The sequence below is a fragment of the Dipodomys spectabilis genome, unplaced genomic scaffold (assembly GCF_019054845.1).
Source record: "Dipodomys spectabilis isolate Male_0828 unplaced genomic scaffold, ASM1905484v1 ptg000365l, whole genome shotgun sequence".
Classification (NCBI taxonomy): Eukaryota; Metazoa; Chordata; class Mammalia; order Rodentia; family Heteromyidae; genus Dipodomys; species Dipodomys spectabilis.
Genome location: NW_024871042.1, coordinates 16,155,938 through 16,172,791, shown reverse-complemented (window position 1 = coordinate 16,172,791; position 16,854 = coordinate 16,155,938). Strand labels below are relative to the sequence as shown.

The 16,854-nt window shown below is 37.1% G+C and overlaps 1 protein-coding gene and 1 pseudogene across 1 annotated transcript in view; one reads left to right on the top strand and one right to left on the bottom strand.

The window, feature by feature from the left end:
- Window positions 1-16,854, top strand: part of Rbms3 (RNA binding motif single stranded interacting protein 3) — a 743,920-nt gene that overhangs the window by 414,388 nt on the left and 312,678 nt on the right. The gene's annotated exons all lie outside the window — the stretch shown is intronic.
- Window positions 1-16,854, bottom strand: part of LOC122096029 — an 85,470-nt pseudogene that overhangs the window by 62,883 nt on the left and 5,733 nt on the right.

Below are 16,854 nucleotides of genomic sequence, written 5' to 3'. Positions count from 1 at the left end.
AGTTCAACCATTTTCAAGAGACAAATGGATACTAAGTGAGCGATGGTTATTCTTAGTGTGTGGCAGAGGTGGGAGGAATGAAGGGCTGAAAACATCAAGCTTTGCTTTTATCTTTTACTTCCTAGCTTTCTTTGTAACACTTCAGCAGATGTCAAGACAATTTGTTTGGTTCCTCATAGCTCAGTGTGATCTCTCTCTTCCTGGCAATGTTTCCCAAGTGTGAGTTGTTTGACTCAATTTTCAAAGCAAATACATATGACAAGTCAGTAGTATTTTTTAAAACAAAGGTTATCACATTTTTCAAAGGAGGATAGGCAGGAGCAAGGGGAAGTGAAGGATGTTGAGAATAGAGTGTGAGTTCATTTCACATGGCAGTTCTCTGAGATTGCATCACAAATGTACTGCCAAACTGAACATCAGCCAAGGGGAATATAGCACTGGAGAGGATGATGGGAAAGAGGGCCCAGATGAAAGCAAAGACTGATGGTAGCCAAGGGGGAGGTTAAGGAGATATGTCTGGAGGGGAGGGAGGTTCCTTACCAAGTCTCACATTAACACCCCACTAGTCCTATTCAGCCCAGACTTACAAACCTGCAAAATACACACATGCATGTGCATGCTTGCACACATGCACACACATGCACATACAAACATATTTGGAAGGGAAAACTATTTTATGTCTCAGGAATGTTGCTATTGATAAGGTCACAGGAAGTATTTCTGGGTGTGCATTTTCTTTCAGAACTTGGAACATAGGCAGCATGTCTTAACCCAGCTCAACTTTTCTTTCTTATCACTTTTAAAAAATGCATTTATCAGCCGGGCGCTGGTGGCTCACGCCTGTAATCCTAGCTTCTCAGGAGGCTGAGATCTGAGGATCGCGGTTCAAAGCCAGCCCGGGCAGGAGAGACCGTGAGACTCCTATCTCCAATAAACCACCAGAAAACCGGAAGTGGCGCTGTAGCTCAAGTGGTAGAGCGCTCGCCTTGAGCTGAAGAGCTGAGGGACAGCGCCCAGGCCCAGAGTTCAAGCCCCACAACCGACAAAAAAAAAAAAAAAATGCATTTATCTTTAAGAGCCAAATTAACTTTTCATGATATGGTTTCTCAGCAGCTGATATTTAAGCATTGGGGAGCTGGACGAGAATAACTAAACAGTTTTGTAAAATAACTGTTGCCAGAATTGCTGGCTTGATGGGTATGGTGTCAATCGCTTATGGAAGATTTTTGTCCTTTTGATATATAGAGTGGGTTTAGAATGAAACTGCTTGATCCAGGAGAGCTGTGAATGGCTTAATAAACAAAAGAAACATCAAAGTATATACCTGCAAGAAAATCACTATTTAAACTCAGGTCTCCCATGTATGGCTCATTTTCTGTTTTGAATATTACATTGCATAGAATTTTCTCACTATGTACATAAGATAGGCTTAGTAGTAGCCTAAACCAAAATTTTAAGGTCTACCAGCTAAAATTCAAAAAATAAAGTAGATGTTATCCCTGATTATAGCAAAGGAAAATCTCAATATTTAAATTGTTATCTTTGATGGCTTCTTCTACTTTTGAGATGCTGAAGAATATTAAGTACCATATAACAAAGTTCTTAAGTGCTTAAGCATGCTAGAACTTTTGGAGACACATAGTTCCATAATGTGAACTACATATTAAGGTGTGTGCCTGTGGCTTGTTATATGAGACAAAGTTTTACCATGTTGTGTGAATTTGACTCATTCTCATAACGAAATATTTGACAGAACTACTTACAGGAGGGAAAAGAAGATTTATTTTAGCTTACGATCTCAGAAGTTTTAGTCCATAGTTGGCCTGTTGATCAAGGTAAGGCAAAATATCTGGGCAGTGGAGGCATGATCTACTTTCCTCATTATGGAGAGAAAGATGAAGAGGGAGTAGAGAAGAGAAGGAAATGAGGAAGGAGAGGGAGCTTCCGAACAAAATATAGCTCCACAAAAAGGGAAGCCCAGTGACTTGCTTTCTCTAGCTAGGCCCCACCTCCTAAAGTTTCCAGAACTTCACAAATTAGCACCACCCAGGGTGACCAAGCTTTAAATATATCAAATATGTTTCTGTTGTTTGTGGGGCATGAACTGAGGCCTAGGTGCTGGTCCTGGGTTCTTTTTCTTTTCCTCAAGGCTAGCACTTTACTACTTTGAACCATGGCTCCACTTCTAGTTTTTGAGTTGTGGATTGGAGATAAGAATCTCTTGAGGACTTTTCTGCCTCCGCTGGCTTCAAACTGTGACATGCTATATACCTCATTAAAAGATGAAATGGACACTACTAGAACCATAAAAGATTCAGTTTCCACAATGCAAACAACAGTGGAATCCATAGGTAACAGAATTAATGAAATGAAAAATAGAACTTCAGAAGTCAAGGATAAAACAGAGGAGCTAGAACAAAAAGTCAGAAGTATATACCATTTTCTTGACCCATTCATCTACTGAGGGGCATCTGGGTTGAATCCATATCTTAGCTATGCTAAATAATGCTGCTTCTGTGTAATTCCTATTTGTTTTCCTTCACAAGTATCCATTCTACAAAAAGGAAGAATATTAATTACAACCATTTTTCGGCACATGTAGAAAGAAATCATTTGCATAAAAATAATGAACCATGGTACTTGACTTTGAACAAATAAGCATCATGGCAAGGAACATTTTATTTATCCAATGAGCTTTCTTTAAGGGCTTGTATGCATGACTATAGGACTTCACCAGGACTTCCCTGAGTCATCAAAATGACCTTTCCAGTCAGTCTTCTATGCCCACTTTTTGTCATGCTTACTCCTCACCAACACCAGCCTCACCAACCCAACCAACTGGGCAGGTAAGTGAAATCAGAGAGAACCCTGATGATGGTTTTCCAGCATTTACAACAATTCTCCTCCTCCTCCTCTTCCTCCTCCTTCTTCTTCTTTTTTCTTCTTTTTGTCAGTCCTGGGGCTTGAACTCTGGACCTGGGCTCTATCCTTCAGCTTCTTGCCCAAGGCTAGAGCTCTACCACTTGAGCCACAGTGCCACTACTGGCATTTTCTATGTAGTTTATTGCAGATAAAAGACTTTGATAGATTTTCCTTCCCAGACTGGCTTCAAACCACAACCCTCAGATCTTAGCTTCCTGAGTAGCAAGGATACAGGAATGAGTCACTGGCTACCAGCTAACAATTCATCTTAAATGAAAGCAACTTTACATTTTGTGACATTTTCCCTGTTGGATGTGGAGGGGTGTAAGTTGCTATGGTAAGCCCATTTGACTTAAGTGATCTGGATCATGGATGCCAAATGGCACCAAGTACATATTCAGAAGAACTCTGTTTCTAGCCTTGACCAAAAATAAATCGCAAGTACAGTGTCCAGGCCCTACTGAGGTTAAGCCCCAGGACCAGCACACACAAACAAATTTACAAAGACCAAAAGTGAATTAAATATAAGAACAAAAACTCAGCTACCATTTTTATACATGCCCTTCTTTTACATTACATAGCCAACTTATGGCCAAAATAATAGTCCATAACTTCAAGTGGCTTTATTTTAATTTTTGTTGCTTAGTTTTCTTTAATTTTTTTTTGTGTACATATGTATCATTTGGGGCATTAAAAATGAACTTATGCTTCTGTTGGGAGAAAGACCTTTTACATTTAGTGAATGTGGAGTTCCTCATGCTCTGCATAGGTGCTTAAGTCTAGAAAATAAGCATCATAATAGTGCCAGAGAAGAATGAGGCCATATGTATTGAAAGGGAAGCCTGTTTTCAGTATGTGATGCCCCTTTTATAGTCAGATGAGATTTTCTTCCTTCATTTTTAGGTCTTACTTACACCTTTATGCAAACCATTGCAAATGGTATCCAAATGAGGACATAGCTATTTATAACAGAAGTGATTTCTAAAAGCCATCAAACATAGAAAGATTCTTCAGCCAGGATCCTGTTTAATCCTAGACCTTCACAATGCAGCTGGTGCCTTGGGTAGTTAAAGCCATGTGATCATCCACAAATAATCAAAAGGAGAGAATCTTCAAAGGACACAGTCTACAGGCAAGATGTATTATGTTGTTTAGTTAGTTCTGACAAAATCATCTAGGCACTTAAACAGTATTACCTGCAGGATTTCTTTTTTCTTCAGCAAAAAAAAAAAAAAAAACATTCAGATTTGTAAAGCCAACAATATCTGTTTCATATTTGACATGAGGTGTCTCAATTTAATCCTATCTTTTGTATACTATACAGGCACAGAACTAATTATTTTGAGAAGTAAATGATAAATAACAACTGGTAATTAGAAACAAAGGCTTTGGGATATGCCTTGTTGGTACACTTGGGAAATGTTGCTTCTTTTTAAATGTAAAATATTGTAGCATAAAAGCATTCACTCGAGAGAAGAATTGCATTGCATTTCCCTTTGGTTTCTTAATTCTTTTTTAAGCTACTGGGAAGAATATCGTATTTTCACAATGGTCATTGGCCAGAAATGAGACACAAAAGAAAAGAAAAGAATGCTCTGGCTCTTCATTGTAGTTATAACTGGCTTAAAGGGATAGTAGCTCCATAGAATGAAGTCAAATTTGTAGAGTGTAAAAAATATAATTATATATACTGTAATAGTTAATGGTTAAAGAGATTTAATTTGTGTCTACATGTGCTTGTGTATATATGTACATGTATACATGTGTGCTTGTATGTGCCAGTACTAGGGAGCAATCAGGACATCTCCTTTACCTTTTATGCTCAAGGCTATTGCTCTACCACTTGAGCCACACCTCTACTTCTAGCTTTTTTTTTTTTTGGTTTATTAGAAGATAAAGTCCCACAGATATTTATGCCTCAGCTGGCTCATGAAACCGTGAGCCTCAGAGCTCAGCCTCCTGAGTAGTTAATATTTCTTGCCACAAAAGACAAGATATTATTATTTAACAGTCCTTAAGAAAATATATGAAGCAGATAGAGTTGAGGACAGAACCTTCTCGTTAGTTTCATAGGGCATCGCAGATAATGTTGCTCTCTTTTAGCTCTACTCAATTGTACTATGCATCTGTTAGAGCCAACTTTCTTAGTATTCCTCGTGGCCTTCAATTGCTTTTTTTCCTCATTTGATTTCAAGGCCTAAAAGACGTTCCCTTAGCATTTTTGGTTAAGTCTAGTGTTCTACTACTTGAGACTCACTCCACTTCCAAAGTTTTGGTGATCAGTTGGAAATAAGAGTTCCTGCCCAGGCTGGCTTTGAACTGTGATCCTCAGATCTCAACTTTCTGAGTAGCTATGATCACAAATGTGAGCCATCAGTGCCTGGTTTTTTGTCGTCTATCATTTTCAAAGAGCCCTAAACCTAGAAGAATGTGGCCCTTCACATTGTAAATTTTGAATTTACTTTGACATACTGAAATGTTTCCATTTGATCAGTAGATATAGTTGAGTCAGGCATGGAAGTCACATCACAGGATGGTTCTTGGCGCTTCAGGAGATTGATGAGGCAGTGTTCTCCTAAAAATAGGAGAGGTGAGAATTAGTGAAGGGATCATGATTTGGACTTTACATTATACCTTTAAAACTTGCTGCCTTTAAAACTTGCTTTTATTGGGTGCTGGTGGCTCACGCCTGTAATCCCAGCTACTCAGGAGGCTGAGATCTGAGGATCATGGTCAAAGCCAGCCGGGGGAAGGAATGTCCGTGAGACTATTATCTCCAATTAACCACCAGAAAAACAGAAGTGGTGCTGTGACTCAAGTCGTACAGCACTAGCCTTGAGCAGAGGAGCTCAGGGACAGATCCTAGGCTTAGAGTTCAAGCCCCACAACTGAAGGAAAAAATAAAATAAAACTTAGTTTTAAAAATGCTGCCCAGCATTATTCACCATAGCTATGATATGAAACCAACCCAGATGCCCCTCAGTGATGAATGGATCAAGAAAATGTGATACACACACACACACACACACACACACACACACACACACACACACACACACACACACATACACACACACACCCCAATACATATATTGGAATTCTTTGTTCCATCAGAAAGAATGACACACCCTATTTGTTAGGAAATGAAAAGACTTGGAAAAAATTATATTAAGTGAAGTAAGCCAGAGCCAAAGAAACACAGGTCCCATGGTTTCCCTTATTTGCAATAACTAGTATAAGTCTAGGATGATCTTACCAGACATGTAGAAAAGGTCAAAAGCTATGTACGTATGACCATATAAGATGATGCTAAGTGAGGTTTTATCTTTGTCCCTGTGGGTTTTTTTAATGTACTATGTGCTTTTGTTTGTTTTGTTTCTTTTGTATCTTCTTCCTCCATGGTATAACCCCTGTTTTCACTGTATTTGATTCTGCTGCATCTTGTATATACATTTTCTGATTTGGGGAGGGAAGGGAAATAACAAAATGCTGAAACAAGAATACAGGTTGGCCCATTATAACAATGAGATTTACAACTTGGGATGGGGGAGGGAGGAGTTAGGGAGGTGGGGAGGGAAGGGATGGTAGGGGACAAACAAAGAAGGGGGTAATAATGCTTGATAGGAAATATACTCATTGCCTTATGCCTTACTCATGTAACTATCCCCTCTCTCTACAGTATCTTTACAATAAAATTATATATTAAAAAATGCTGCCCCAAAATTCTTAGAGCTGTCCTTCAAAAATTATATTTTTGTTGGCCAAATTATACAGTTTGACTGTTGTGTGTATGTGTTTTATTCTATTTTATTTCTAATTTGTTGGGGAGGGGGTTCAGATATTTTCTTCCCACGTAACACAGGTTGACTTCAAACTTATAATCTACCATAACCTTCTGAGTCCTGGAATTAGAGATGCATATTACCATGTGTGGTTAAAAGTAATCATTTTAAAGTGATATATTACTTTAAGAATTGAAACATGTTTATTCAAATATTACTTCGATGTTCTTCTTGCCTTGCAAAAATAGCAAATACATAGTTTTAAGAGGATCTAGAGCTGGCCATGGTAGGTCAGAGTTGCACTATCTACTACTCAGGAGGCAGAGAAAAGAGGTGAGCCATGGCAAAAGTTAGCAAAAGTTAGCAAGACTCTACTGGAAAATCAAGCCAAGCATATAGGTTTGCTCCTATGATCTCAGATACTCAGGATATAGTAATAGGTCGAACATGGTCCAAAGCCAGTTCTGACAAAAATCTGAAAATCAAACTAAAAAGTGAAAGGACTGAGGTGTGGTTCAAGTGGTAGCATACTGAGTTAAATTCCTAGTACTGAAAAAGAGTATTATTCTTATCATTACTTCTGCGTTCTTCATGCTATGTAGAAAAATTTAAACACAATTTATTATTTACACATGAAGAAACAAATGGAAACAAATGGTGGTAAATACAGTCATAATATTCAACATACATATGTGAAAATGGCACCAGGTAAGTTGAGGGGAGACGTGGGTTTGGGAGAGAAGGGGGAGAACAGTGGAATGGGTGACATTGATCAAAATATACTCTACTAATTCACATGTTAAATTGAAATCCTTTTGTATAACTACATAATTTTTTTTAAAAAGATACATTGTACTTTATGAACTGATACTTTGAATTGAAACCCCTTTTACAACCAGGTAAAGATAATAAAAATTAAAAATAATTAAAAGTACTTAATTCATGAGAAATGTGATAAGATCAATTTTTAACAAATACCTTTTAAATATTTAAAATCAATGTGATAAATAAAGCAGTGGCTATTCTCAGGAGTTAATTTTACTTGTGTGACAAGAGTTGATGCTTTGAAATAGTGTAACATTTTATCATGAACATTTTACCAGGAATTCAGAGAGATATGTATGTATAATTTGATTGTCCATGCTGGGCAATCAAATGATCAATAATGATACCATTATTTATATAATAATATAACAGTTGCATTATGTGTATATATTATATAGCATATGTATATATTATATGGATATACATTATATTATTCATAATATATACTATGTATTATATAATTAATTTTATAACATGTGCCATAAATATTAAAATACCCAGGTTCTTTGCTAGACCAGCAAAATGGAGCCTCAATTGAACTTGTTTATTAGTTTGTACAATGGGTGCCTAATGTATGAGGAAGAGCTATGCAAATAATTGTGGCTGTGTTGTTAGATTAAAGGACCAAAAATTAAGTTTTCCTCCAGAGACAAAAGTCTTACCTTGCTTCTTTATTCCATATCTTTAAGAGAATATTTTATAAGGGAGATGGTATAAAACGACTGCTTCTTTTCATTGGCAACCCTGAATGAAGCAGACATTTCCTAAGATAGTGATTTTTCAGTGCACATATTTTTTAAGTGCTTATGATGATAGAACCTTGGTCCATGCATATACTCAGTGTCATTAAAAAACAGGTTTTTACATATTGGGAGCATAACTCAGGGTCCTCCGGATTTTAGATAGTATAAATTTTAATTTTGACTTCTCTCATAGAACATAAAATAATATAAAAGTTGGTAGATATATTTTGGTGAAGGTAAAAATTTTATGCAACTATCTCAAATTGTCCTTCACCTCACAAGGCATTTTAGTCAATCGGTTTTAGTCTCTTTCTTTTTGAAATTGGTTATATATTTTCATGATTTAGTTTTAACATGATTCAAATGACTAATAGTCTCTGAATTCATATTGCCAAGGATTCTGAAAGGAATCACCATTATTTAATATTCTGATGGGAAACTAGCAGTCTAGAATTGTTGTTCAGGTTCCATACTTTAAAAAACACTGTTTTGTGATTTTGTTTTGCTAAATGGTATTTTGAACAGTGCCCTTGAATTCGTATTTTCTGCCTTCTGCTACGATTTGAATATTTGAACTAGGTTTAATATATGAACAGGGACTAGAAATAATGTTCTTTTTTTTTTTTTTTTTTTGGTCTTTTCTTTTTTGGTACTGGGGATCGAACCCAGGATGTTGCACTTGCTAAGCAAGCGCTTTGCCACTGAGCTACATCCCAGCCTGAAATAATGTTCTTTTAAGAATTTCTGTGCAATATAACTAAGTAAAAGGAAGAATCTATCCCATACATATATCAGTCCAAAGGAAGAGGATTTTTTTAAAATTTAGCAGCTACTTAAAGAGCTTTTGTATTCTTTGTGTGCAATTTTTAGCAAGACCAATAAATGTGCTGAGGATTCAGTTCATTTAGAAAATACAAACTAACAAAGAAAGATCTATCATCTTATGGTTTGAAAGGCAAGTTTAGCTTCACAGGATTGCTGGCAGGAAGAGATATTATATAAATATGTCAATCATATTTTGACATCACAGTCTTGTATTGACAGTTTGAACATAAAGTCGAAGAATAATGCATAAATCTTCAGGCATTAGTTCCTGTGAGTATTTCACAGAACAACCTCTCTTTGTATTTCTATTAAGTCTTATAGACCCGTAATCCAGAAGGAAAAAAATACACTAAATGATTTTTGCATGTGTATCTCCTTCCAAAATGCCTACCTGTCACTCGAAAAATGACCTTTTCTGAGAAGATTCACTCAGAAACTTCTCTCTGCTCTTCTGTTAGGAAATGTTAGGGGTTTTTCTGTGGTAATTCTCCCCTTGCTGCTTGTTTGTGAGTTTCTCTCCACACCAGCCAAGTCATTCTATGAAATAGCTAACTATCTGTTTAACGGGTTGCTCGCTTCCTCTCAGAAAGACATGACAAGACATCTTGCAGAAATACCCCAAATGGAAAAGGAAAACCAAACAAAATGACATTTGTGATTTATTAAGTCTTTTCTCTAATGAACAAATACAAGTACCGGTTAAATTTTTATTTTTGGCCCAGTTTCTCTGGGTAAAGATTTATACTTCCGTTTAGAGTTAAATTTAGTGTAAAAGTGGGCATTTATTGAAAGCAAATAACACATTTTTATTTCTCAATTTGATCTCTCATCTCCAAAATATGAGTGTGGATTTTTGCCAGATGCTAATGGTTCATAATTGTAATCCTAGCTACTCAGGAAGCTGAGAGCTGAAAATCGCCAGCCTGAACAAAAAAGTCTGTGATACACTTTTCTCCAATTAACCACCCAAAAGCCAGAAGTAGAACTGTAGCTCATATGGCAGAGCAGAGCATCAGCCTAGAGAAAAATCTAAGGAACTAAGTGCCAAGCCCTGTCCCAACACACACACACACACACACACACACACACACACACACACACTGTAGATTTTCTTCTAATAGTTTCTGTAGATAGATCCAACACTGGAATCAATCAAACAAGATTTTAAAAATAAATCTTATGTGTGCATCTTTATTACATTAATTTTTAAAAATAATTTTTAAAATTTTTAAAAGATGTTGAGAATTGAACCTAAGGACTCTGGTATAGTAGGCCAGGACACTACCTCTGAACTACCCCCTCAGCCCCCTTCACTATGTTTCTAAAATGTTCTATTTCCACTTTAACTTGTCCTTGCATTCATAACCATTAAGCCAAGTTCATTCAGACTTTAAGGAACAATTATTGCTTGATATAACCTGAGTCCTTGTTCACAATAAGTTATAAAAATGAGCTAATGTTCTGTTGAGTTGAGACTCAAGATAATTTACTGACCAACTCACTGACATTAAACATGAAACACCAGAATGATGGAAGGGAGACAATTATCATCCCAAGATTGTAATCTTACAATTGTAATCCCTACACTATGTGGAAGCCTAGTAAAAAGCACACATGGAATATATATATATATATATATATTAAATTTTCAGCAAGTCTATCCAATAACAACCAGCAAAGCCTATCTCAGATTCTTTGCTCCTGTAGTATAGTAAATAATATACTGCTAGCCTCAAAGTGGCTAGAGCTGAGAGATCTTTTACAGAGCAGAGAGTATTGTACAACACTGAGGATAACTATGCTCTTTTTTATTACGGATAAGTGATTGCTGTTCAAAGTTAGTCATAATATTTGCTTTATAAAATGTGAATTATGCTCATTTTTGCTTCAGCTTTTATAAGATCACATAATTAGGCTGAGCATGATGGCACATATTTCTAATTCCATCTGGTATGTAGGCAGAGATATAAGAATCATGATCTGAAGACATTCCAGGCAAAAACAAGACTATAAAACTGAAAAATAATCTAAAGCAAAAATATTGTGGCTCAAGTAGTAAAACTCTTGCCTAGCCAGCATAAGGCCCTGAGTTCAAACCCTAGTAACATAAAAAATAAAATAAAATAACCCAGATGCTAGTGGCTCACACTTGCAACCTTAGATATTGAGGAAGCTAATATCTGAAGATCCTGAGTTCAAAGCTACCCCCAGTAGGAAAGTCCATTAGACTCTTTCTTAGAGAACTAGCCTTACACATAAAAGCTCAAGTACCTAGTCCCTAATTCAAGCACCAGGACCAGCACAATAAAACAAAATAACAACAATATAAAATATATTATATAGCCAGGCACTTGTGGCTCATGCCTATAATCTTAGCTCCTCAAGAAGTTGAGATCTTAGGACCACAATTCAAAGCCAGCCCTCGTAGAAATGTTGGAGTCTTTTTCTCCTATTAATGACCAAAAAGCTGGATGTAAGATGTGACTTAAGTGGTAGAGTTCTAGCCTTAAACACAAAAACTCAGGAACACGCCCACTCCCAGGGTTCCAGTACAGGACCAGCCCACATAACTAAAAAAACACACTATTCAATATTTTAAAATCGCTGAATAATCATGAAGATTTACCTGCCTATTTCAATTGGTATATGCTATAACTCACTCTTTGTAATGGCTAAAACTTTTTACATGTTCACCTTAGATGAAAGCTATATTTTGCAAAGATTCTTTCCTTTATGATAAATCAACCTTTGCTGCATGATATCTGATAAAAAATATTTACTGGATTTTTCTTTTCTGTTTTTCTCAAATATTAAAATGAGGTGAAGACATCTGTCCACCAAAACTGTTCCTTCAGACTGCATGATTGTGATGCATGATGCCTTGCAGGACAAAGGCTTTTCTCCTATCTCCCCCTCCTCCCTCCCTGTCCCGGGCTTTGTCCTGATTGCTTGATGGATTGTGTATGTGCTCTCTTGGCTTTTCTTCATTGGTTGAACAAGAATCCAGGGCTTTATGAGAAAGAAAAAGAACCTTTGAGTGGGAACCCAGAGAATTACGAGAAGAAGTACCATGATTGACCACATGTTGCCTGTCACATGTTATGTCTGCCATTTTTTTTACCCAGGGAGGCCTAACTCTCCTTCACTATTCTCAACTTCCTAAGACAAAACCTTGAATACACACACCCCCTTCCCCACCCCCAAACACCATCTTTCTGTTTCCCCTCTTCTATCTAGATTGAAATACTATTCTTGTCTTATTCTTTGAAGGCCAATATAAAAAGTTTACCCATTCTTCATTCAGGTTTCTGTACTCAGTATCAACATGATCAGCATGGAGTTATAAAACAAAAGTTGAGGCAGATTATTCCACATAGTGGCAAGACAAGTTTATATATTTCACATTTGCTTGTTGATCATTGCTATTAGAAGCAGGCATGGAAAGTGTTCTCTGTGCCAGACATTGAGTAATTGCTTGGGGGATCATGGTTTAACTCTCTGCCTCTAATACTTGTTTTACAATCAAGTTTCACAAAAGATATCATTCTTTGTCACATTCATTTCTACTCAAATGTAGAAGCATATTTTCCCCAACTCCCATAGCATATAGAGACCTTTGCTTACTTCCCTACAATTTGGGGAAAATAATTTTATATCTTAAAAAATTAATCCTACTATTAATGAGAACATGGTCTTCTTTAGACATATGGAATATGGCCATCTTTGTTGCTCTTATACCTTTAGAAATTTAACACTGTGGAGCAACTAGAAAGAACTCTGTTCTGTGTTATTTGAGATCCAATATTAATAAGGGCTAAAAATTGGATTGGAAGTTAGCATGCAAATGCAAGCAGTCATAATTTACTGGGTGAGTAGTTTGAATTTAAATTAGTCTATAGGTTTTCTGGATTTCTAGGTAATTCAGAATTTTCTTAAAGTGAGAGTTCAATTATGTTCAAATACACATTCTGTACGCAAGTCAAGGCAGGAGCCAGGTGGTGGTTTATACCTGTAACCCTTAGCTACTTGGAAGGTAGAAACCAGGAGTATCACCAGGTTAGCCTAGACAAAATGTTAATTAGAGCCACATCCTCACCAATAGCTGAACATGGATATATGTGTGTGTGTGTGTGTGTGTGTGTGTATGTATATATATATATATATATCTGTCATTCCAACTAAGTAGAAATATAAATAGAAGGATTTTCATCTAGTCTGGCCCCAAACAAATCCATGAGACTCTCTATGGGAAAAAAAACTGAAAGCAAAAAACTAAAAAACTAAAGCAAAAAGAAATGAGGACATAGCTCATGTAGTAAAGCATCTATGTAGAAGAGCCAGGCACTGAATTCAACACCCAGGATCTAAACTAATTAATTAACTAATTAAGTAGCAAATATACAACTTTCATGTACTCCATTCTTCCTGAATTTTAACATCTAGTAAAATAAAAAGAGTACAGATCTTTAAACACACACACACACACACACACACACACACACACACACTCACACTCACACTCAAACACACACAGAAAATGGTTTTATATATGTTGAACAATTGTCAAAGCCAGAGAACAAAGTAGTACATATCCAGGTTGTGGTTATTCATAACCAAATCTAGACCGTGCCCTGATGCTTCAGGCTGAAGGGAAGCTCAGTGCCCAGGCCTGTTCACCCACCACTTCATTTAAAAGCATGTGTGGCTGTTGGTTGGAAATAATTCCTTTGTTGAAATAACACTAAACTTCTTTTGTGAGTTTTACTATTGTCCCTACTGAAGTGGGATTTGTGTATATTAGGGTGGTGTTGTAGATTATACCTAAGGAGTGAATTCTTATTTTGCTTTTGCTATAGCACATGAAAGAAGGAGTAGAAAAACTGCTAAAATCCGAACATGCCTTCGGATTATGTGATCTTTTCTGAAGGAAAGGGAAGTGAGGATAAAGGAATGAAGATAAGTAAAATGGAACGAAAGGAGAGAGAGAGGAGGAGTAAGGGAGGGATGAAGGGAGATGACACTTATAGTAATGACTTCAACTGATTTCCTATAATGACTATTTGAAATCATGTGGACACACATAGTATACTCTCTGTACACCCTGCTTTCCTCGTGTTTCTTAAAGAGGGAATATTTTACTTCACACAGAGATCCTACTCTGAATTATTAGTTTGACTATTTATAAGTATTCCTTTCCTTTGAGAGCTTTTATTCTGCTGGACTCTCAGCCTTCCTCTCCTTTTCTTCCCAGTGCAGAATTTTAAGTGAAATCCATGGCATCCCTCAGGTAACAATTTCAAGTGAAAAATTAACCATAATGAACTAACTATCAGAATAGTAATACCAGGAAGCTGTGGAACTTTTCTAACTTTGACTAACAAATAATGGATTTTCTTTTTATTACTAGGAATCGGCATGTAGACAGTCCTAGAAACCAAACTCTGCTAATATACATTGCCAGCTCTTGCATAATTTACTTTTGCAAACAATCTCAAATTTAATCTTAGCCCAAGTTTAAAGCAGTTCCCACAGCAAAGGTGTTATTAATTTCCCATCCAATTTTTATTTATTTGCTGTTTCTCTGTTGATGGGACTCCAGTGATAGAACAGTAAGTTGATATAGGAAAAAGGGTGAGACTCTGGGTCACCAGTTACTGTATTTCTCCTAAAACAGGAAGTGGCTCTAGGATCTAACTCCTCCTACTAGCCTTCATAAAGATACTGTAAAAAAAAAATTATGATTCCTAGGCTGGCTCTGGTGGTCTAAGCCTATAATCCTAGCTACTCAGGTGACTGAGATCTGAAGATTGAGGTTCAAAGCTAACCAAGGAAGACAAATACAAGACTCTCATCTCCAAATAACCAGCAAAAATCCAGAAGTAGAGGTATGAATCAAGTGGTAGAGCACTAACCTTGAGAGAAAAAGCCAAGCAAGAGGCATTACTAGTTTCAGTTTGGCATACATACACACAATATAACATTGATCCCTGACCATGACATGTGGAAGCTCTCCTACCTCATTCTGTCCTGGCTAACTGGGAGACTTGGTGTAAGTGAAGGCCCTACGTCTTTTTCTCCTGTTTTTTTTTTGTTTTGTTTTGTTTTTTATTTATTGTTTTGGTGTCTGTCCTGGGACTTGAACTCAGGGCCTGGGCATGGCTGTCCCTGAGCTTTTGTGCTGAAGGCTAGCACTTTACCACTTGAACTACAACCCACTTCCAGCTTCTGGTGGTAATTAATTTGACATCAGAGTCTCATGGACTGTTCTGCCTGGTCTGGCTTCAAATCTCGATCTTTCTCCAAAGTAGTTAGGATTACAAGTGTGAGCCACTGGGGCCCAGCTTTTTTTTCTTTCCTTTCTTTCTTTATATTGTGAGTTCTAGGACAAATTTAGGTATGTTGCAGGCAGCTAGCATACAGTATGCATGGAATGTAGTTGTACAAGATCAGTGGCATTTGCCATCATTATAACAAACTAATAAATAGTAGTTATTGCACCCACTTTATAGCTTGCTCATGAAAGGCAATAGCTCCCATTGCTGAGGGGAGTTGAAGCAGTTAATGCCACTCCTAGATGAAGACCAGGTGGAAGGAAATGTGTGCCATGGGCTGTAAGGATAGAGAAACCATCTATCTGTAAACCAAGCATTTGTAATTACAAAAAACAGCATTATTGGTAGAACTTTGGGAGGTTTTAATGAGAATCTTAAAGATACAGTGGGTCCTAGTAAAACCATAGACTGAGATAAATGTAGTTTGTTTTGTGCCTGTAATGAGGCTTGAAGTCAGGGCCTCGGAGCTATCCTTTAGCTTCATTCCCTCAAGGCTAGCTGTCTACCACTTGAGCCACAGCTCTAGTTCTGACGTTTTTTGAGGTTAATTAGAGCTAGAAGTCTTACAGACTTTCCTGCCCGGGCTGGCTTTGAACCACAATTCTCAGATCCCAACCTCCTCCTGACTTGCTAGGATTATAGACATGAGTCACTAGCATCAAAATCAAAATGTAGTTTTGATAAAGAAAAAACATCTATGGAATTTTGGACAACATCCCCAATCCCTCTTTTCTTCTGCTGTTGTTTCTTGATAAAAAGCCACCTATTGATATACTGGCCAACATCACCCACCTGTGTGTCCATCTCTCTGTAACAGAGAGTGGGTGTGAACAGAGCTTCTTCCTCAGGTGATCCTTCTTTCATTGTTTTGTCTCGCTCGCTCAGCTCCTTGTGTATTGTGTTAGCCGTGAACAGACATAGCAGAGTTTACTTGAAACAGTAACCTACTTTAAAGGAAGAAAACTTACCACAGTATACACAACAGAAGGAATCTTTCTGCAATTTGATATACCTCATTGGCCAGCAATGCATCCACCTGCAGATTCTACCTTGTCCCACCTGCTTTGTTATACTGCTGATCATTATTACTCTTCAGGCATATTCCACATGCAGCAATGGAGGAAAGGCCATAAAGAAACTGTATGTCCAGTGTTTTATTTTCTGAGTGCTCCTTGAAGTGACAGACCTAAAGCATGGCTGGGCCTACATTCCAGTGAAATGAATGCTCTTTCATCACACACCTGTTATTCTATTTATAGCCACAGGACTTCAGGTTTGTATCTATCTAGAAAGTTCTGAGTAATGCACAGAATTCCACATACCTAGCAAATGCAACCTTGGCAAAATGGAATCCCTGGTGTGAGAGGAAAACAGAGAGAATCAATCATTTGCGGCTTCTAATGGAATAATGAAAACTAGAAGCCA